The 23,397-nt window shown below is 32.0% G+C and overlaps 1 long non-coding RNA gene across 1 annotated transcript in view; it reads right to left on the bottom strand.

Moving 5' to 3' along the window:
• Positions 1–23,397, bottom strand: part of LOC140440309 (uncharacterized) — a 66,263-nt gene that overhangs the window by 35,286 nt on the left and 7,580 nt on the right. The window contains exon 2 of the long non-coding RNA XR_011950811.1: positions 21,187–21,529. This is a non-coding gene — a long non-coding RNA (uncharacterized lncRNA). The remainder of the gene's footprint in view (positions 1–21,186; positions 21,530–23,397) is intronic.

Consider the following 23,397-nt stretch of genomic DNA (forward strand, 5'->3'; position numbering starts at 1 on the left):
ACTATATGTACCACGCTTTTCTTTCATGAAAACTTTGAATTTGCCTCGAAATAAAAATAACATTTCGTTTATTACGACGTTCATACCTGATGTAAAATATCTCAAAAATGTATCGTTTAGCAAATCAAACATTTTATGCAAGGGTGCAATCTGTCCATTTTCTCTCAGCTCTGGTGGTTTTATCGTCAAATCTCAAAATTTTTGTCACTTTTCGAAATCTGTTTCGACTAACTGGGGCAATACACGATGATCCGCCGAATTTTTTAAACCACAAATAAGACCATAATCTAATCCAAATCTAATTTGGTGTCATCATTAGCTCCCATCAAATTGAAAATACCAAGTAAAGCCAAAATCTCGGTGTCATCTGCTTTTGGCACGCTTGTACGCTCAGCTTTTTTATTGGTATGCCATACAAGAATATGCAGTATATCCGAAGTAAAGAAATTTGGGAACGAATGCAATATATTTTATACTTTGCCTTTATGTCTAAGTCCTGGTTGCTCAAGAAAAATTTTTTGTTCTGAAGCTATTTTCTTGTGGCATTTTAAATTAATTACCATTTAAATGGGAATAAGCCACAATTAAAGGTTAACATACGTTTATTGACGTTTCAATTTCCACTTCGGAAATCGTTCTCAAAATACAAACATTAGTGAAAATACAAACTAATGTTTGTATTTTGAGAACGATTTCCGAAGTGGAAATTGAAACGTCAATAAACGTATTTTAACCTTTAATTGTGGCTTATTCCCATTTAAACAGTAATTAAGAAAAATGTTTAGTACAGCCCGCCGCATAGGGCGTGTTGGGTGGGCTAAGTGGATTCTTTCTGATTTTGATTTATATATCTGTGGCGTGTCAAAGTTTTCATCAATTATTTTATCGAAACTGGAACTATCCTCAGTTGAATTTTCAATGTCGTCGTCTTCGTTGAATACTTCAACATTTTTTTTGTTTTCACTCACGTCTGAGTCACTGTTGCCGTAACGTCTTCTTCTTCTTGCAGTACCGTCTCCTATCGGAGGTTGGCTACCATCACAGCAATCTTTACTTTGTTGGCTGCAGCTCTGAACAACTATATTGAACTGCACCCATACCACTCCCTTAAATTTCGCAACCAAGAAATCCTCCTACGTCCCACATTTCTCTTTCCCGAGATTTTTCCTTAGATTATGAGTCTAAGCAGAGAGTACTTTTCTCCTCTCATTATGTGGCCCAGATATTCCAGTTTTTTCGTTTGTATGGTTTTTATGTCTTCGCATTCCTTCCCCATCTTCAGCAGAACATCTTGATTTGTTACTCTTTCTGTCCATGGTATTTTCTACATTCTCCTGTAACACCACATCTCGCATGCCTCAATGTTTTTGATGTTTATCTTTTTCTGTGTCCAGGCTTCCATGCCGTACAGAACAACGGAGAAAACATAGCACCTTAACATTCTCGTTCTTAAGTTTATATTTATGTCCCGGCTGCATAGGAACTTTAATTTTGACAAACGATTGTCTCGCTATCTCTATTCGCCTCTTGATTTCTCTTGTCTGGTCATTAGTATTAGTGAAGCAAACCCCTAAATATTTGTAGGATGTAACTCTTTCAACTGGCTGATTATTTATGGTTAAATTCACATTGGTGTATAGCTTCTTTGTTACAATCATGAATTTAGTCTTTTTGATGTTCAGTTTTAGACCATACTTTTTGGTATGGGTGTTTATATTTTCCATCAAAAAATGTAAATTTGCTAGGTTATCTGTTACTATTAGCGTGACATCAGCGTATCGTATATTGTTAATTAACTCTCCGTTAATGTTCATACCAATGTTTTGCTCTAGGAGCGCTTCCTGACGTATTGTTTCGATATATATATATATTGAATAATATTGGAGAAAGCACACAACCCTGATGCACACCTCGACGAATCTCAAATTCTTCGGTTAACTCATTATCAACTTTGATTTTTGCTGTTTGTCCCCAGTACAACCTGGATATGATGTTAATGTCGCGACTGTGGATGTTTTTGCTTCTTACGATTTCATACAGCTTTTGGTGTCTGACTTTATCGAAGGCCTTCTCAAAATCTATAAAACCTACGTAGAGGTCTTGGTTTACATCCAAACATCTTTGCATTAACACATTCAGACCAAACAAAGCTTCACGTGTTCCCAGTCCACCTCTGAATCCAAACTGTGTGGCGCTTATGTCCTCTTCTAATTTATTAAATATTCTTTTGTGAATTATTTTTAAAAATACTTTTAGTGTGTGGCTCATCAATGCTATAGTTCTGTGGTCTGAACACTTTCTGGCGTTATTCGTCTTCGGGATTGTGACAAAAGTAGAGGAGAGCCATTTCTTTGGTATGATGCCTGTTCTATAAATTGTGTTAAAGAGGTTCATCATTATTTCAAGTGCGTCGTCGTCTATTAGTTTCAACAATTCTACAGGAATTTCATCTGGTCCTGCAGCTTTACCCCTTTTTGTGTTCCTTATAGCATATTCTACCTCGCTTTTTAGGATTTCAGGCCCTGTTGTGTCGTCTGTAGGTTCTGCCACTGCTATTTCTGGTCTTTCGTCTGCAAAAAGTTCTTCAATGTATTCTATCCATCTTGCCAGTTTTTCATTTAAATCTGTAATTATTTTACCTTTTTTGTCCTTTACTATGGATGCTTGTTTCACTTTTTTACCTGTTATTTCCTTGATCTCTTTATGAATGTTAAAGTTATCGTACTTTCTATCATATTTTTCTATTTCCTTGCAGTTGTCCAGAATCCAGTTCTCTTTGGCTTCTCTAATTTTTCTCTTAATTTCACGGTTCACTTCTTTGTATTTTGGCGTAACGTATGTCTAACTAAAAACGGCTTCAAATTGCGCTAAAAATATAGAAGCGCGAGACGACAATCTAACACTTCGTTCAAATACTGGAAACTGCAAAATACAATTTCGACGTAACTATTCACTCGTATTTACGACGTTGTCAGTCGTAAACGACCGAGTAGTCTAGATAAGTTTCAATTCCATCATGGGCCAGGGTGGTTATGTATAGTTTACCTTTAAGTTTTTATAAAAATATAAAACAATGAATTAAATTATACAAATAATAATTATGACATCCAATGGAGCAGTAGTACGTCGACAACTACTAATTTTTTGAGCTTTTTAGGAACAACGATATTTAGAAAATCGGATGCAATGTACCTAATGCTCTGTATACATTTTAACGTACCCTTGGTCCTTCTAGGGTTAAGACTCACAAAATATTTAAATAGATATTGGAATACTAAATTCAAACACTATCAAGATAAGCAAATTCAGCATTTAAATTAGCACTAATTTAAAATAGCAATAGAAAAATGCGGTATAAAATAGAAACTTCTCTCCAAAGATTAAACCGATAACTTGTATAATTTATAAAATGAGAAAAAAAGTAAAAGAGTTTTATTGACTATTTTGTTTAATTTTATTAGTTCGTTTCTAATAACCTGCTAATACAAATTAATATACATTTAATTAGACACGCCGTTTTCTATATTTATTAATTAAACGTTTGGTATGTATAAATATGCCCCTAGGATATTTTCAAGCTAATTAATACCTTTTTGTATCCAACAGAATATCATCCATTAACTAAACAATTAGTAATCAATAAAACAGAATGTCTTCATAGAGTAAAAGAAATGTTGCTCTACTTTCCCTGAGAATGAAAAAAGAACAATGGCGAAAGGCCGGGGTAGGCAGATGTAAATATTCATGTATCGTTTTTAACAATAGTACCAATTATTTTGTATCATACTTTGTACCATTTCCCTAGTCATTTGTAAATCGAGATGTGTCTTGCGATAAATACTTACAGGGTTATTCAAGCACTGTGATTACATTTAGATAATATGGAAACATGGTATTAAAAAATGATTTTTATAGTCAGTGAATACTTACGCTTTATAAATAGCAGCCAATAAATGTACATTTGGAACAAAAGAAGAATAAATCATAAAAAATTATGAAAAACTTAATCAAATCAGATCAACAACAAGATATAAGCAATAGAGTAGCGTTTCCCAAACTTATTTTTACGTGACCCGGTTATTTTTGTGCTCATCCTTCGTGACCCACTATTTTTTTTATACCCTGGTGTTTGTGTACAAGAAAACGTACTTAAATATGTATGTATTTTGGTAAAGAACCAGTAGCTCTAACAGAAATGCAATAAAATAAAATAAAAATCAAATACTTTTTTAATGAAAAGTATGCAGTTGTTTTTGGTTAACTAAAAACTTCACGTTTGGAGGAAAAGCTGTTAATTTTATCCTCAGATCCGGTTCGACTTTCAAACCGTTCTTTTAATTAATTTTGAGGAAAACCAGTGTTGAAAACCCTGCCTCACACTTATAGGTTGTAACAAAAGGAATTAAAAACTTTATCGCTTTTTCTGCTAAAACTGGGTACTCCTGGCGGCAAGACAGTCAAAAATCTATCAGTGGTGTTTTGTTAAATATGTCTTTGAGTGCCCTATCACACGATAGTTCAATTACTGACTCAATATCTAAATCCGGAAGTCCTGTCTCGGATTCTACGTTCATTGTAAGTGGATTACTTATCCATGCTTTGTTGCTGTGGATGGGGGGAAAATATTCCTTCAGATTTGCCTCGGGTCCTAGCAGGTGTTCCTTAAAAGCCGCTAAAATATTGGCAATCTCAGCAATAAATTCATATTAAACTCTTTTTGTATTTCTGTTAGTTTTTTAATATCCTGCTTCCACTCGACGTATCCACAAATTAAGTTTGGTTATTGCAGCTTCCACGTTCTCTTGTCTTTATATTGAAATATTGTTGCATCCCTAGCCGTTGGTGGACTTTGCTCTAAAAATATTAAAATTTCTTCCTTTAATTTAATAAGTCGTTTTAAAACTTTTCCTTTTGATAGCCAATGTACTTCGCAGTGTTAAAGAAGATGTTCATGTTCACTTCCCATTTCTTTGCACAATGCAGAGAATACTCTTGACAGCTTTTGTAAAGGAAGAGTTCTGAACTAAGTAGGGATTCTTCGGCACTCTGTATAAGACAGACTGGGCGGAGTCCTCAACTCCTCAACCCCGGCACGGCGCGTCCTATATGGCTGATAGGGGACATCCTGTATATTATACATAATAGGTGCGAATAAGGTTCGCTAAATAAGCACCCGCGGATCAACTGAGGACATGGTATAGGGCAGCAGCTATGCCATTACTACTACTCCAAGGCTAGGAAAGAATGACTTCTTAATAGGCTTGGAATCAGATACTTATAGGCGACAATCAGATATTGGTTTAATCGGTTGTAATACTGCGGTTTGTAAGGCAAAGAGAATCTCCACGTTAAATGCTAGGAACCACCCGAAAGTGGAAAACAAAAATGACACATTGACAATTGGAACCTAGAATGCAAAATCTCTCTTTATGCCAGGAAAATCTCATAACATCGTCAGAGAAATGAAAAGAATAGGAGTCAAAATTCTCTGAGTCAGTGAAGTTAAGTGGCCTGGATCTGGACAAACAAACATCGATAACCATGTGATATACTATGCTGGCAATGACAATCCTCATCATTATAACGGAGTGGCATGTATAGTGGACGAGAAAAGCAGTAAATGTGTAAAGAACTTTATACCTATATCTGATATAGAGTAGCTATTCTACAAATTAATACCACTCCTCGAAATATTAACTTTATTTAAGTATATGCTCCTACAGGAGAAAAACCAGAAAGAGAAAACGAGAATTCTACCAAGAGATCAAACAGCTAATAAAGATCGCAAAGAAAAATGATGTAAACATTATTATGGGAGATTTTAATGCCAAAGTAGGTGAAGGGCGAACCGAAGACGTAGTCGGAAACTTTGGTTTGGGCCAAAGAAATGATAGAGGAGAAATACTGGTCCAATTTTGTCAAGAAGAAAATCTAATGATCGCAAATACCTGGTTTAAAATACCAAAAAGAAGATTATATACATGGAAAGCACTTGAAGATTGATTATATATTAATTGACAAGCGTTATAGAAATGGAATCAGGGCAGTTAAAATATATCCCGGGACGGACATCGGTTCCGACCACAATCCTGTTATCGGTAAAATCTCAATTAAATTGAAGAAAATCAAACGCAGAGAGAAGATAAAACCTAGCCTCGAAAAACTTAAAGATTCAGCAGTACAGGCACAGATACAGAAAATACTCAATGATACACTCAGTAGAGAGTATTTGGCACACGTTCAAAACAACAATCACAACTATACAAATAGAACAACTATAAGGCAACACAAGAAAAACAAAGAATATATGGATGAAAGAAGAAATCCTACAACTGATGGACGTAAGAAGATCTTTCAAAAACCACAATGAGTAAAATATAAAGAAACCAAGAGAACCATGCGAAACAAAATCATTAAAGCGAAAAAAGAATAAGTGATGTGAGGAACTGAGATAATTACTAAAAAACATGACTACTTCAATGCATACAAAAAGATTAAGGAAGTCACAAATATGAAGAAAAAAATCACTACAACTGTAGTAGATGATAACAACCAAATATTCCATTCCAAATATAACCATTCTAGCCCAGAAAATGTAGGAAATATATGGGAAAAATACATCGAAGATCTATTTGATGACGAGAGAACAGAACCACAAATGAATATAGTACAAGACACAATACTTGATATATTAACATCGGAAGTTACAAAAACAATCAATACGGCAAAGCCACGAAAGACCTCAGGTCCAAATGAAATATATGTTGAGATGATAAAACTTATCAATGAAGAAAATCTTCAGTCCTTAACACTACTATTTAACAAAATATATACCACTGGAATCTTCCCAGAAGACTGGCTTAGATCGACATTTATACCTATACCCAAAAAAAAATAAAGCAAATAGATGCTCACAGTTTAGATTACTTAGCCTGATGAGTCATTTTCTGAAAATTTTACTCAAAATTGTACATCAACGTATATACAGAGAATGTGAAAGAAATCTGAGCGACAATCAATTTGGATTTCGTATGGGGCTTGGTACGAAGGAGATATTATTTGGCCCCCATATATTACTACAAAAATGCCGGGATCAACAAAAAGACGTGTTTCTTTGTTTTATCGACTACGAAAAAGCGTTTGATCGAGTAAAACACACAGAACCCATTAAAACCCTAACACAACATGGTATAGACTCTAACACGGTGGCCCTTATTAGAAACCTATATTGGGATGAAATGGCGTCGATCAAAATAGACAATCGTATGACAGTAGAAATGTCAATAAAAAGAGTAGTTCGCCAGGGCTGTGCACTTCCTCCACTATTGTTTAATATATATTCCGAAACGATCTTCCAAATAATGTGCTCGAAAATATTGAAGAAGAAATAAAAATCAACTTAGAATATGCAAACAACTTAAGATACGCAGAACACCGTCATTATTACGGACAGTGCTGAGGGTTTGCAACGACTTTTGAATGCCATAACCAGAGAGGGAGATAGCTGGGGGCTGAATATAGACACAAATAAAACAAAAGTAAAGGCCGTTGGACGTGCACCAAATGCCGACAATAATATTCGTATCTACAACAAACAGATAGAACTCTTACAAAAATTCCAGTATCTTGGTTGCTGGATAACAAACGATCTTGACTACGAAGTTGAAATACGTGCTCGTATAGAATAAACTAGATCCGCTTTTCACAGAATGAAAATATTCCTAATAAACTCTAACTTATCGTTGGATATCCGATACCAATTTGTAAAAACATTAATTTATTCCATATTACTATATGGAGTGGAAACATGGACTTTCGAAATCACAAGTATGAGATTGAGAGACGTGTAGAAGCCTTTGAGATGTAGGTTTTTCGAAGGATGCTGAAGATCTCTTGGACAGAGCACGTGATTAACAACAAGGTGCTGAGAAGAATGGGGACTGAGAGAAAACTCCTAAATGGAGAACGCACCTTAAGAAGAAGAGGTATCAACTAATGGAAGGTAAATATACATACGTGGTAAAAGATAGAAATGCAAACAGATTATATTTTCTATACACTACATATTTCTAGATACTATACAAGTCAATATTTACAAATAAGAAATTGAGTATGTTTATCAGATTGAGGTTCGTCGAACATTATGTATGGTCGCAACTACTAGGTGCAACGCTTAGTAAATAGATTACATCAAGTCAGTATCAAATATGGACTACAAATGAACGTTAAGAAAACCAAGTTCATGATTATTTCTAAGCAACATACAGTAGGAAGGCTAGATATCGAGGGAAAACAACTAGAAAGAGTGAATAACTACAAATATCTGGGAACCTGGGTAAATGAAAACAATGACCAAGGTAGAGAAATAAGGACACGCATTGAAATTGCAAGACAAGCATTTATAAAAATGAAAACAATGTTTTTATGAACTTGTTGTATGTATATGTAATGACTTTGTTGTATGAAATGAAAATCTTTACACTAAAAGTTGATAATTCATTGAGAAGTTGATAAAAAATTGGGGACGTTCGAAATGTGGCTATATAATCATATTCTTAAAACTAATTATAATACAAAAGTCTCAAACAAAGAAGTGTTAAGACAAATTGGAATAGGTAAAACGCTTATGAACACAAATAAAATAAGAAAAACATCGTATTTAGGCCACATACTTCGAAACAATAAATAGTCTCTTCTACATGTTATTATGCAAGGAAGAGTAGAGGGAAGAAAAAGCTTGGGAAGAAAGAAAAAATCTTAGCTCAGGAATATCAAAGATTGGGCTAACCTCAGTGTTAAACAGATATTTTACGGTGCAAAAGCTAGGAGAGCAATTAAAGAACTGATCGCCAACAAGGTACACTATATATTGTAACGATTCAAAAATCTTGTAATTTTTTTAATTCCATTTAATTCAGAACGCACTAACTTTTATGCAACCCTATATAATTTATTACGATCTAGAAGGGACGTGTCTTGGTAACTAATACTGTTTTGTTTAAACGGCTGTCGATGGATGACGCAATCCTTTTGTAAAACCTATTTTCTTGTTTGTTTAAACGGGATCGCACGATTTAAGTGCAGCGCAATTTCGGCAGAAGAAGAGAAAAAGCTTTTAACACGCGTGGCTTATTCCATTTCGATACGTAGAGCAAGAATAAATACGTTGTGCTATTTGTGAAAAGGTCCATCAGGTGAATCGAATAATTGTTCTATAGGCTTTATCCTATTAGTTGTTAGTGTGAAAAGTGGGTTAACAATTTCTGTTCAAATGTCTAAACAACCACTCCCACATCTCTTCCGACTCTGAGCAACGCTACTTCGTTCATTTTGTGTGCCTCAAATACTCTCTATCGTTTGATGTGTTACTGAAATATGAAAATGTAAGAAAAGAATATAAAAAATAAAATAAATGACCTATTTAAAAATATGGAAGACAATATATGACATTGCATGAGAAACGGAAAATTGTTTTGAAGATATATTATAATTTATGACTCCTCACTATGAGTACTTATATGGCTTGATTATACATAACACAAACCAAAAATATGAGATGGTGGAGCAAAGAAATTCAGGGCGAAGTGAAAAGAAAAAAAAGCTTGTAAAAAATTGAATAGAACTAAAAAGCAACTAGATAAAGAATAGTACCTAAAAGTCCGAAATATTGTAAAGAAGAAATTAAAAACAGTAAAAGAAAGAAGCTGGAAAACACGGAAATGAAATGAATGAAAAATACATAGCAAATAACAGCTAATACAACTAATAAATTAAATAGGCGCGGATACAGAGGGGGTCTACGGAGCTTTATAGCAATTGTATTTTAGTCCACAAATATAATTTTTTTACAGTTTTACAATTGTTCCGACTTCAGCAAATAAACATCACTGGTATAAATTATTATTTTGTTTAATTATTTTAAACTACGCTAAATGCTGGATTTAAATTATTAATTTAGGTATGCAATAATATTGTTTTCACATTTTAAACAATAAACAGTATGTCAAAATGCATTTGCACAACTGCTGAGCTTATGTGTGTAATATTGGAGCATTTTATGCAGTTTATTTGCTATTGTAATTCGGTTCGGCTGTAACGAAACTAACGGTATTGCTATCCTACTCTCATCACACAATTTCATTACAATCTACACTAAATACAAAACATTAATAAATTCATTAATGTTTTGTATTTTGAAAACGATTGTGGAGAAGGAAAGTAGTAATTGAAACGTCAAAAATAAACTTATTTTAAACTTACATTGTGGCTTACTCCCAACGAAATAGTAATTGCATTAAGATTCCACAAGCAAATAGCTTCAGAACACTATTAAGTTAAGAAAAAATTCATGAGTTTTGAGGAAATTAACTTTTAACGCTAGCTATTCATAAGGCCAATCCTGGATGGATAAAGACACGATCAACAACATTACTATAATATTCCTTACAAAACATTTAACACTGAAGAAGTCTCAAATACTATCAATGAGCTTCATAACTGGAAATATCCTAATTACTATTTAACTGGGAATAAGCCACAATTAAAGGTTAAAATACGTTTATTGACGTTTCAATTTCCACTTCGGAAATCGTTCTCAAAATACAAACATTAGTAAATTAAACAAATTTTGTTTTTGTTACTTAGTGAAAAAATTCTTCTATTAATTTAATTTTATCTGACTCATCTATATCTGATGGAAATATCCTGGAGAGACGGAGTTCAAAACTTCTGGCTAAAGAAGTTTTTGAGTGTTCATGAGTGTTTGTCAATGTTAATTAATTATTTTATCTCCAATTCGCAGAAAATACCGTCATCTCTTACTCAGGTAGCCACTTGTAATATCTAAAACCGAATGATCAAAATAACATCCAAGATCTAGCCAAGTACTTAGCCCAATGACTTGTCTTCCAACTTTGTACAAATTGGTCTCATTCTGTGTAGCCTGGCGTATAAACCAGCACTGTGATCTAAAAAATATTATACAGCCTCAACAGAAAGGATGAGGTAAGGATTCCATGGATTGCAAAAAACAACTTATTATTAACTCATTTCTAACCAGGCATATACCAAAAAAGAAACCTTTTACTGCTTTGATTGACTATAAGAAAACCTTTGATTCAGTGGCGCATAAGTGGCTTATAGATATACTGAAAATATATAAAGTCGATCATAATATGGTGACCTTTTTAAAGCAAATAATGACGGAGTTGAAGGCTAAAATTCAACTTTAAATACCTGGTGAAAACAATATTGAAACTGAAGGTATTCCAATTAACCGAGGCCTTTTTCAAGGAAACTCGTTGACTCCGTTCTGGTTCTGTCTAGCGATGAACGCGCTATTATAGTTACTGAACTCCACTGACTCAAGTTTTAGCATAAAAAATAACGATACTGTTGTGGTAAAGCTTAATCACCTGTTTTTTATGAATAAATTTAAATTATTGGCTTCTACTCGAAACCACCTATATCAAATGCTAAAGAACACCATGACTAATAAATTTATTAGGCAAAGAACACTAATAGATATGGCGATACCTAACAACAATAATTTGTGTGGTAAATAAAATTAAAAAAATCACTAAGTATAGAGATCTAGAAATACATATAAGGAAACAGTGGAGAATGGAAAGTAGCTAGACAGTACCTATTATTTTATCAACTATTGGTGTTATTTCCAATCAGGCATAAAAAACCAAGGTGCCCTACACATTACATCCCTCATGAATCACTCTGTACTAAATGATTCTTTATAATTCAATAAAAATATCATTAAGAAAGTTTGTACGGTGTTATTAAGATATGAATGTTTTTAGTTATGGTAATTACTTTTGTTGTTTGAAATAAGTAAACCATGAATACAGGTAGATTTCTTGGAAAAAAAGTATTTAAGTGGGACGTTTGATTTTTATTTCATATTTACAATTGTATAAAATACATTGCATACAAACAATTGCATAAAATACTTGTGTACCTAAATTAAAATAATTTGTAGTTGCCATTGGCGAATCGAGACATTTGTCTTGGAGGGGAATTTTCCAACTTGGGGGATAGAAACTTTGACTAAAACACCAACCAAAAGACAAAAAAAGGAGTTGGGTGAACTAACGCATCACGCACATTCAATATAACAGTTTTTCCCAGTTGAGAACAATGACTTTGACTGACCAGTTTCTGTGGATTAAAAGTTAATGTGGTGCCCTTCGTTAATATAAATATCATAACACCCGAGGGCTAAAATGGGGTCTTACTGTTTCATATGGTCAATGGAACCCTGAATATAAAAAACCTCTAGAGTGCTACTATATAAATGGGTGCGTTTTTGAGAAAAGGGTGAATTAGTCCCTATGAACTAGGCCATATTTAGGTGAATTCTTGCACATGTCGTACATATAAATATACAGAAATGTTGTTCAAAAATAAACTTTACATCAAAATGTCACCTACTAAAGTCAATAATAATTTTTTTTTGACGATATATTCAAAAACCAAGAAAAAAAACATGAAATAACGCGATTTTTATTTTATAAACCAGTTTTAACCTTTTTTCACGGGTACAGGTAAAGACATTGCGTCACTGAAATGACTGTCTCTCATTCCTCTTTAAAACGACGTTTAGTAGAAGTCTTTGGGTTTCACAGTATCCGAGATACGATTTTTCAAAACAGAAAACTAAAACAATCAGCAAACAGAATCAGAAAACTAAGTCAGCAAAGAACCAACCAGATCTAAAATAGAAATTAATGGCATCAGTATTAAACAAGTAAATGTTTAGCTATGGAGAGCTGGACAAAGAAGTGAGAGATCAAGTACAAAAAGCAAATAGACTGGCAGGATGCCTTAATAACACTATATGGGAAAACACACACATTAACACTAAGATGAAGTCAAGAATTTATAAAGCCAGTGTAAGACCAATAATGACATATGCCTCAGAAACAAGACCCGACACAGCAACAACGAAAGGCTACTGGTAACGGCAGAGATGAGAGTACTGAGAAGAATTACAGGAAATACGCTGACAGATCAAAAGCGAAGTGAAAACATTAGAAGAAAATGTAACGTATAGTGTATAAATAAATGGACACAAAATATAAAAAAGGGAAGGAATAACCACATAAGCAAAATGAAGGAGACCCGTGTCGTTAAAATAGCAAGAGATAAGTCACCAATCGGCAGAAGAAGTATCGTACGACAGCGCAAAAGGTGGAGTGACAACTTCCCATAGAGATATTAATCCACCAATGAACAAGCAGAATTGCTTAAAGGGGAAAAAGAGGAAGAAGAAGATGATGATAATGAACCAAGTAGAGTCGTCTATTATTCAGTAGTGGTTTCACTACTTTAACGAGTTGGTAGTCCTTAATAGTGGCGTAGACATTCTGTAGCAGGTTTCTGTGATTGACGATGTCGTACACAGCGCTTAGTAGCACTAGCACTAGCTCTGTTATCTTTTTCTTTAAACCAATTCTCTCTGTGTTCCAGCAGAGCTAGAATTTAGCTGGTGCATGTCTTTACAAGTCTAAAACCATCTTTCTATGGTATAATTTTTTAGTCGGCTGCTTTCTCTATATGGTGCAAAATATCTTTCATATAGCTTATACAGATGACAAAGAAGCGATATAGCTATAGCTGTTGGTTTTTTCCTTAGTTTGAGTATTTCGAATGTTGTTCGTTGTTGTTATTAAACATGCGTAGAATCCAGCTTTTTGTCATTGAGCCAAAATTATTTATAATAAGAACATAATAATTGAATTTGCTTCACGCATATATCATCGACTCTTGTGGCTTTCCTATTGTTTAATCACAAATTAATCCTTTAATTTGTAATCTCACATTATTCTTAACTTCTTAACCTCTTATAGTTTCATCGTGTATAATTGAAACATTGTGAAACATATCGAGTAATATTTTAATAATTAGAGTCCATTCAACCTGCAAACCTGCAAACTTAATAAATTGCCAAATAATATATTTTCTAATTGAACTTCCTAAGTGTTGCAATAACGGCCTAGATTGAATTGTATTGTAATCTCATAGATCAAAGTTTGTTAGTATGATAGAGGCATTAACCTCTGTGCTGAGGTATACATTATTTGTGAAATTATAAATTAAGGATTTGAGCTCATTTGAGCGCAGTCTATTATAGAAAGTTACCTAACCAACAACTGGAGTGTAATTATCACTAGCTGTTAATAAAACTATAATTTTTACTTCACACTTCAACCATTTATTTACCATCGTCGATCGAGAGGAATCATACAAAGGGGCATTAGAAAACAATTCGATCCTGATATTTACATCGAATTGTCCACCTATTTATGAGTGAATTTAGTCCTTTGTTGAGTTTTTTTTTTTATGGTGAAAGGTATGTGAAAGTACTTTTTCGGTCAATGGGAGGGGGATTAATACCTGTTTTTTTTTGTATGTGTTCTATGTGTCTTCTTTGGCTTTTTTAATGCCCTAATGGGAATGCAAAATTTAGATTAATATAGAATAATGATATTTGGACAAGTAACATAACGATAGTTTGCATCAAATAAGAATTTGAATTTACTGGATTTCATAAACTTGTGCGTATATCTAAAGTTCTTTAAATTAAGCACAAATATTTGGTATCTACAAATTTTATAGATTTTTTAATTTTCCACGTTTATAAATTAACAAATTAATTTCTCTATTTTACATTAATCATAGCTTTTTAATTATATCTTCTTTCAACTGTACATACATTAACTATTCATAAAATTAAAATTATGTTTTCAAATTTTATAAAAATTTCGGTATTTATATAGCTATTAGTCAACTTCAATTTTGTTAAATACTTTCAGCTCGGCTGTTCTTCAAAAATGTTATATGTTTATTAATTTCGTATAATACGGAGACGTCCAGAAGCTTTGAATCGGTAATATTGTCGGGAGGTTATTGAGAAGTCTTTAGTTTGACCGCAATCTTTTATATTTTATAGTGCAATCCTTGTACAACACATCTGCCAAGATGTTGATAACTATGATGATGATGAATTGTTATCGTTATAAATGTTATTTGTTTTAAATTCTCATTTAACATTCTATTGTTTCTATTTTATTTTTTATTTTTAGGCGATTTAACCACAATTGATTGTAATGAAAATTACATTTTACACTTTACATATTATGTGTTTGATTTCAAAGTTTCGATTTTTAATTCGGAGATCTTTATCCATCAAGCAAAAAGACAGAAGAGGGAATCTAATCGTTATAAAACTGAGACCAAAATTCATAAAAGTGTCCTCTTAATATGGAGGACATATCCGGAAATGCAAAGGCGCCAAATTTAAATTTTACGACACTTCACAATAATCAGTGCTACAGTGGTGTAGCGGTCCTAATTTATCTAATGGAATTAGTACATAGTTTGAAAATTTTAATATAATGATTGTTTTAATTAGAAAAATATTAATGTGTTTTTTTATAAGGTCATATTTTTATTTTTCAGAATGTGTCTTAGACGAGAAATTTTTAATTAAATAATAACGACAATAGTCTAAAATGTGACACAATTGTTAAAAACTTCAACATAAATAAGCTTTTATGTGACAGTTGAGACAAACAATAACATAACCCAACTAAATTTGATTTCTTAAACAAGGAAAGATACTGTATTTCCTTGTTTAATGTGGCCTCTCAAAATGGCACTTCCCGTCTAACAATATTTTTGCCCCCACTACCTTTACATTCCCTCTTCTGTCTTTTTACTCGATGTCTTTATCTCTCTCTCTCTCTCTCTCTCTCTCTCTCTCTCTCTCTCTCTCCAATAGCGCTATAGCTCAACTCGAGTTTAACGAATTCTGAGAGCGGTGTCTCTTTGAACATTTGGTAGAGTTTATGGTTATCCTGGATCTTCATACGCCATTTTCGTTAATAGCTCCAATTATCTTCCTTATGACTTTTTATTCGAAGACTTCCAGCTTTCTTTTTGATTAAAAACCAAAGTCTACAAAACTATAATGACGCCAATAGAATGTTATGGATGCGAGACACAGGAGATGACAAAAAACACAAAAATTTGGAAAACGTTTTCAAAAAAATTTATTAATTGGGAAAATAAGTTCCTGTAAGGTCTATCAATTACTGCTTTATGACAGCCAATTTGACAGTTAAATTACTTGACCCCAATCTTGTGCGTAAATAGCTATGTTATGAGTTGAAATTGTGAGAGTGATGTTGTACATTTGGATTAATATTAAATTCTGATATTTACGTAGTTAATTGTAAATGATATTTCTTTGACCTTATATTAACCTGGTAATGTTGGTATATTCTTATTGCTAACCTCTTTTTTAAGCATTGGTAATCAGAGTCTGCTACATTCTGTTGATGAGTCTGCTCCCCATTTTTCTTCAGTTCAGGGCTGCTTCTTTGATTTTTCTCTTTTTGCTATCTGATTCTTCTGTGACTATTAATACATCTTTACATAGTACTCTGTGCTCATTGTTTCAGATATATTTGTGTATATGATATCTAAGTCTTTGTTTTTGATATATGATTCATACTTATTTATCCTAATTATTTTCTCATTAATGGAGTAAATATTTAATTCTTTTCTTACGTCCTTATTTTTCTATTTATCAGGTCTTGCAATGCCTTTTACTCTTCTGAGAAATCTGTTTGCTCTTCTGACACCTGTTAATTTTGTAAGGGTGCCGAAACGTCGAGTTTTAAATTCTCAACGCGGTTCTTCCCGAGAACTCAGTAATTTTCATTTATCTGACCGCGGAAACTTATCCGAACATATATATATATATATATATATATATATATATATATATATATATATATATATATATATATATATATATATATATATATATATGTATATATATATATATATCTATATATATATATATATATATATATATATATATATATATATATATTGTTATTGAAAATAAATAATAATTTGTGTGCATATTTATGTTGTTTAATGTTAGTTCCGTTTCCTGTTCTATCCCGATTATGAGCAACTAGGAGATACTGAACCCACTAGAAGAGATATATAAAGTAAACTGATTAAAGTAAAATTAAAAAGGCACCCTGAGAATTTTTAATAGTAATTGATTTGTATGACTCTGCATAAATTAGTGAATTAATTAATTAAATATTTGGATTAATTAAATTAGTGTTAATTAATAATAAAACATCATAAAGCAGATCACAACAATATATATATATATATATATATATATATATATATATATATATATATATATATATGTATATATATATATATATATATATATATATATATATATACTGCGCTCCAAAATTAATGCATAATTTTAAAATTCTTAGTTATAATGAAAACATTTTTGTTTGTTCTTTTCTGCTTTATGGTAGTTTTAGAACATCTAAAATAAAAAGCTTTTCTTTTTTTACCAAAAATGTATTGAAATTAACAATATAATATCATAAATCTAAACATCTAAACAAACAACTGATCTAATCAAACTAACATTATAAATTATTAACGAAATTGAAATTTTTAAAGTTGAAGAAAATACTAGTACCGTGTACTAGTATCGAGTATTGCCTCCTGTGGCATTTATTACTGCTTGACAACGATCTCTCATACTGAGAATAATCGTTCTGAAAATTCGAAAAACATTTCATCTAATGTGTTTGGTGCATTAGGTAGTTGTCGTAGTCGTCTGCCTATGATGCCCCAAACATGTTCTATTGGGCTGAGGTTAGGACTTTCGCAGGCCAATCCGTGGCAGGAATTCCAACCTCCTGACGATACTTCTGCACAATTCTTGCCGTGTGTGGCCTGGCATTATCTTGCATAAACATGAAATTATCCCCAATAAATGGTGCAAATGGCACAACATGCTCTTCTAAAATGTCTGTTATATACATCTGCGATATAAGCCAACCGCGATCTATTCTAACTAATTTCGTACGAGCCTCTAAATTAATCCCACCCCACACCATTACCGAGCCGCCGCCATAATGTACAGTCCCTACGGTGTTACACCGTGCGTAGCGTTCCCCAGGCCTTCTATGCACTCAGTTTCTCCTGTCATCAGAAAAAAGACAGTACCTGGATTCATCGGTGAACAATATTCTTCCGCAATCGTCATTATTGCAATCAACATGTTCACGAGCAAAATGCAATATTTGCCTTCTATGATTTCTGGTCAATAATGGAAGAAATTGGTGCACTTCCAGGGTGTAGGTCGTTTTCGGCAAGTCTTCTTCTAATCGTATTTTGGAAGATTCTAAAGTTATAACGATCCAAAAATTCATTTTGTAGAGAAGTACTGGTAACAAACCATTGTCTCAGTATAAGAAGTGTCAAAAACCGGTCTTGATTAGGAGTTGTAACCCTTCTACGGCCTTGATCAGGTCATCTTGAGTTACTTCCAGTAACAGAAAAACGTGTTAACACTCTTGAAATGGTTAACTGGGTCACGTTAAAACGTTCAGCTAGTTCTACTTGAGTGTATCCTTCTTCGCGAAGAATAACGATTCTAAAACAGTCACTTTATGACAAATTTCGATTTTCTTGCTGCTGGTGGTTCTTTTCAAAGAAAAAACACATAATAAACTTGAAAACCCCCTTTAAACGTTCAGCACAACGAAATCCAACCCAACTAAATTCGAAATAAAATGAAGCACAATTAGCATGTTTTTAATTTTTGCGTAAAAAATAGTAAAAACAGCAGCGTTTTTTACCGTTCTTTCGATAAATTTTACAATGTATATATATATATATATATATATATATATAAATGTTTTGGATGGGTTGCAGTCAATAAAAGGGGCTATTGGTTAACTATTTATTTTCTCGAGCTTTCAATTGTGTTTACAATTATTATCAAGAGCTGCTAAAAAAGACAAAATATCTTACAAAGTTGAACTAGAAAGAAAAAAATTTTTGTAAACTCACCAAATAAAATTAGTTTGGTAAATAAAATTGCTGCTTTTATATTAAAAAATTGTTTTAAATAAACATTTTTTTAACACAAAAACGATTGAATTTATAAATAAGTTAAAATAGCGACCAATTACAAATAAGCCTCAATGTCATAAATGCCAACTTAAAATTTTTATTTTTGACAATTATATTGCCAAAAATAAAATTTTGTTTAAAAATTCTTTTTTGTTTAATAACAAAAAAAGAAGAAGATTTATTCACCATTGATAGATGTCTGAAAAAATGTAACAGATATATTATGGAAAATTAAATCAAAATGTGATATTTTACAAGTTTTATACATAAATTATAAAGAAATAATATAATTGTAAATTTTGCTTAGATTTTTAATTTCTTCTTCTTCTTCTTTCTGAAGTAATTTTATTACTTTCACTACATAAAATTTTAATGTTATCAAAATCCATAATATGGTCTTTATCGATTACATGCTCTGCCAAAGCACAAGATGGTTTTTTAATTCTGCAATCACTTTTGTGAGAAATAATGAGATTTGAAAGATTTCTTCCGGTCTCACCAACATATTCAGCTTCACACTGAGTACAACTAATGCTGTATACTACATTCGTTTTTTCAAATTTGTCTATAGGATATTTAGTTTTGGAATATAAAGATGAAATAGTTTTGATGTTCTTTGTTGCTATTTTTATATTGTCAATAACCTTTAGTGTTTGTATTAATTTAGGTGTTAATGATGGTATAAAAGGTAGTGAATGATAATAGATGTTCTAATTGTTAGATACAATGTTTTGAGATTTAGCAAAAAATGGTGTTGTTATTTATATTAACAATATTAGAAAAAAGCATCCTATGTAGCATATCTGGAGGATAAGAGTTTTCAATTAAATTATTTTTTAACAATTGAGGATCTTCTTGTAGATAATCTGGATGAGAAACTTTATAATTGTGAAAAATAAAAATTTTAAGTTGGCATTTATGACATTGAGGCTTATTTATAATTGGTAGCTATTTTAACTTATTTATAAATTCAATTGTTGTTGTGTTAAAAAAATGTTTTCAAAATTATACTAAAATTTCAGAGAAGCATTTATTAGATTAGGACCATTTTGTATTAATTCTTTTTGAGATGTATTAGCAGCAATTTTATTTACCAAATTAATTTTATTTGGTGAGTTAACAAAAATTTTTTTCTTTCTAGTTCAACTTTGTAAGATATTTTGTCTTAGCAGCTCTTGATAATAATAGTAATATATATATATATATATATATATATATATATATATATATATATATATATATATATATATATATATGAGGCTGATACTTCAGCTTAAAAAAACTCACAGGTTGTTAAAATGTTAACAAATGTCAACACATGATATACGGGTTCCAAATATGGTTTTTATTGTTTTATTCAAATTTGTGTTAATACCACTTGCAATAAAAAAAGACAATTCTCGTTAAAAATATGTAACAGAAACTCTTTAAAAGAATTCATAAATTGCTGAACAGAAATTTCTGAAAAAGGATACAGATGCAAAATCAATACTTTCCTATTACTTAAAACTACTTCCACAGACCTATAACCAAGAACCATCTGATCAATATCATTTCTTACCTTCTACGCGTTTCATGTTTAAAGATAAATACGTACTCCCCATCCTTTCTTTTACTCCTACACAAAATAGAAACCAGTCCAAAGTTTCATAGTCAAATTTTTCATAGTCAGATTTCAGTCAAATCATAAGGTGGAAACATCTAAAAAGAATGAACTCAGGAAACAAAGGAAAAAGCAGACATGGTACAAGGCTGTAGGTGAAATACTGCAAGCGAAAGGAGCAAATTGGCCGAAGCAAGAAATCTGGCAAGTGATAAGAAAAACTAAAACTTATTATTCCATGGTCTACAAAAGAAGACAAACTCAGGTGTAAAATAATATAAATTGTAATTATGTTATTATGTTACTATTATTATTCTTCATTAGAGAGCAATGGAGACATATATTAAGATGCGTGCTATAGTGTAATGTGTTGTTATCATGATCCTTTTTGTAGCATTATATCAATTCGATAATTATTCGCTAAACATCTTATATATTTATTTTTATTGCTATTATATCATCAGTATAATAAGTATTGTTCAGAGAATATGAAGCTAAAATAATAAAAGTCTTTGTTTAGACTAGACGCTCTATACATTTGCTTTATTTAGAAAAACAAAAAATTATATATTCAAATCTCTACCTAACTCTACCTGTTTATAGCTGGGATCCTGAAACCAGTTCAAATAACACAGATGGTAGCCGATAATGATTAACTTTGAAGAAATTAATTTGATTGACATGAATTTTAATAAAATGATAAAAGTATTCATGTATGGATCTAAATTCATGTGAAGGGTACCAAGAATTCGTTTCGATTCTTCACTTCACTGGTAGCTCTTTTTTCAGAACCGGACTTGAATTGAATTTAGAATTTATCTCCAATAGCATTTTGTAGGATTATTTTAGTTACCCATTTCTTAGACATAGTTATAATTGTTGACGTTCGCTCGTTGTTCTATTGGTACTTGGTGATCAAAAAATCTAGAAGACCACCTACAAGTAGACGAAGATCAAAGTTACCAAAAAACAAAATGGAAAAAAGAACCTGGCTAGTACCTAACAGATGAACCCTATAAAATATAAGTAGATATTCTATCAAAAGATTAACCCATCTTTTGATACTTCTTCTTCTAATGGCGCTATAACTCTTTATGTTTCTTGGCCCGCTTAAGAACATGCTTCCATTCTGCCCTGCTGGATAGTTACTGTCACTGCCTAATCTTTATGGTTTTAACATCTTTCTCTACATTGTCCATTCACCTTTTCCTTCCTCTGTTCCTATTTTCTTGAGATTTCCATCTCTTAATTACTTTTACGGCTCGATTATCTGGCATTATTTCTAAGTGGTCAAGCCGATTTAGTCTTTGTGACTTAACAAATCTAACGATATCTGTGCTCTGTATTAATTCATTTAGCTCATGGTTCATTTTTATTATCAACGAACAATCGCTACAATGAGTTGGTTCAAATATCTTTTTTAATATTTTTGCTCAAATATTCTTAATTAATTTTCATCAGTGGTTAAAAGGGGCCACGTTTTACATCCATATGTGACCACTGCTTTAATAACTGATTTTAGATTCTAAGCTGAGATTCACGTTTCAGGAATTTACTTTTCATTAAGTCTTTGTATGCATAAAAGGACTTATTACCGCTAAGACTCTGTATTTGCATTTCTTGACTGACGTTGTTGATGTCATTTATCATTGAACCTAGGTAGGGAAACGTGATGGTATATTTGTAGGTATGGTTGCCTATCTTCGATTCGACTTTGTGCACTTCATAAATTTTGTTTTCCTATCATTTATATTTAGACCAAATGCAGCAGCTTACTGTTTCAAATATATAGCTATTTCACTTAAGACACTTCTATTGCTGCTTATTATAAAACTTCATCTGCATATACGTATATTGAATGGATCTTGTTATTATTACAGTCGTTTATACCTAGTTGCCTGATAAAATATATTCCAAAGTTAGATTCAAAAGGGTTATTCATAAGACATCACCTTGTCTAACTCCATTTTCAACTTCCAATTTCCTTGTGGATTTTAAATAAGTTTTTTAGTATTCCCAACATAAATAGTTTTCTTAACATTTTTTGTCTATCTAGTTCATTAAAAGCCTATTTGAAATCAATATACAAGTTGTAAATTGATATGTTATATTCTACTGTATGGAGTAAAAGTGAAGACCCTAAGAGAGACAATGCTTAAATGCTTGGAGGCCTTTGAGATGTGTGTATACAGAAGACTACTAAAAATAAGCTGGGTCGAGAGAGTTAGAAATGAGGAGGTCCTTAGACGCCTGAACTAAACAACTGGTCAATATAATAAAGAGACGCAAGTCAGAATACTTTGGTCACATTAGGAGACATCCTGAAAAATATGAATTTTACATCTGAACATTCGGGGAAAGATCCAAGGTAAACGTGGTCCTAGCAAAATAAGAACATTATGGCTAAAAATTTTAAGACAGTGGTACGGAATTCGACTACATCATTATTTACAGCTGCTGTCAATAAAGTCACGATAGCGAATATGGTAGCCAAAATGATATCCAACGCCAAAATGAATGTTACATTTAGTCCCTTTTTCTATGTATACCTCTTAACATATGTATTTGGCCACCAGTTGACCTCTTTCGTCTGAAACCACTTTTGGTATTTAGTGTGATGTGAAGAAAGAATATAAATGATTAGACATAGTTTTATAGTTTTATACAACTTGGATTTTTAACTAACATGGAAATATTAATTAAAACCTTTTTACATTGACAATTGACATTGCATGTGTTCTTAACTGTCTTCTTCTTTTCTCTATGCCTATTATAATATACTACAGTATTCACCAATTCCGAAA

The sequence above is a fragment of the Diabrotica undecimpunctata genome, chromosome 1 (assembly GCF_040954645.1).
Source record: "Diabrotica undecimpunctata isolate CICGRU chromosome 1, icDiaUnde3, whole genome shotgun sequence".
NCBI lineage: Eukaryota > Metazoa > Arthropoda > Insecta > Coleoptera > Chrysomelidae > Diabrotica > Diabrotica undecimpunctata.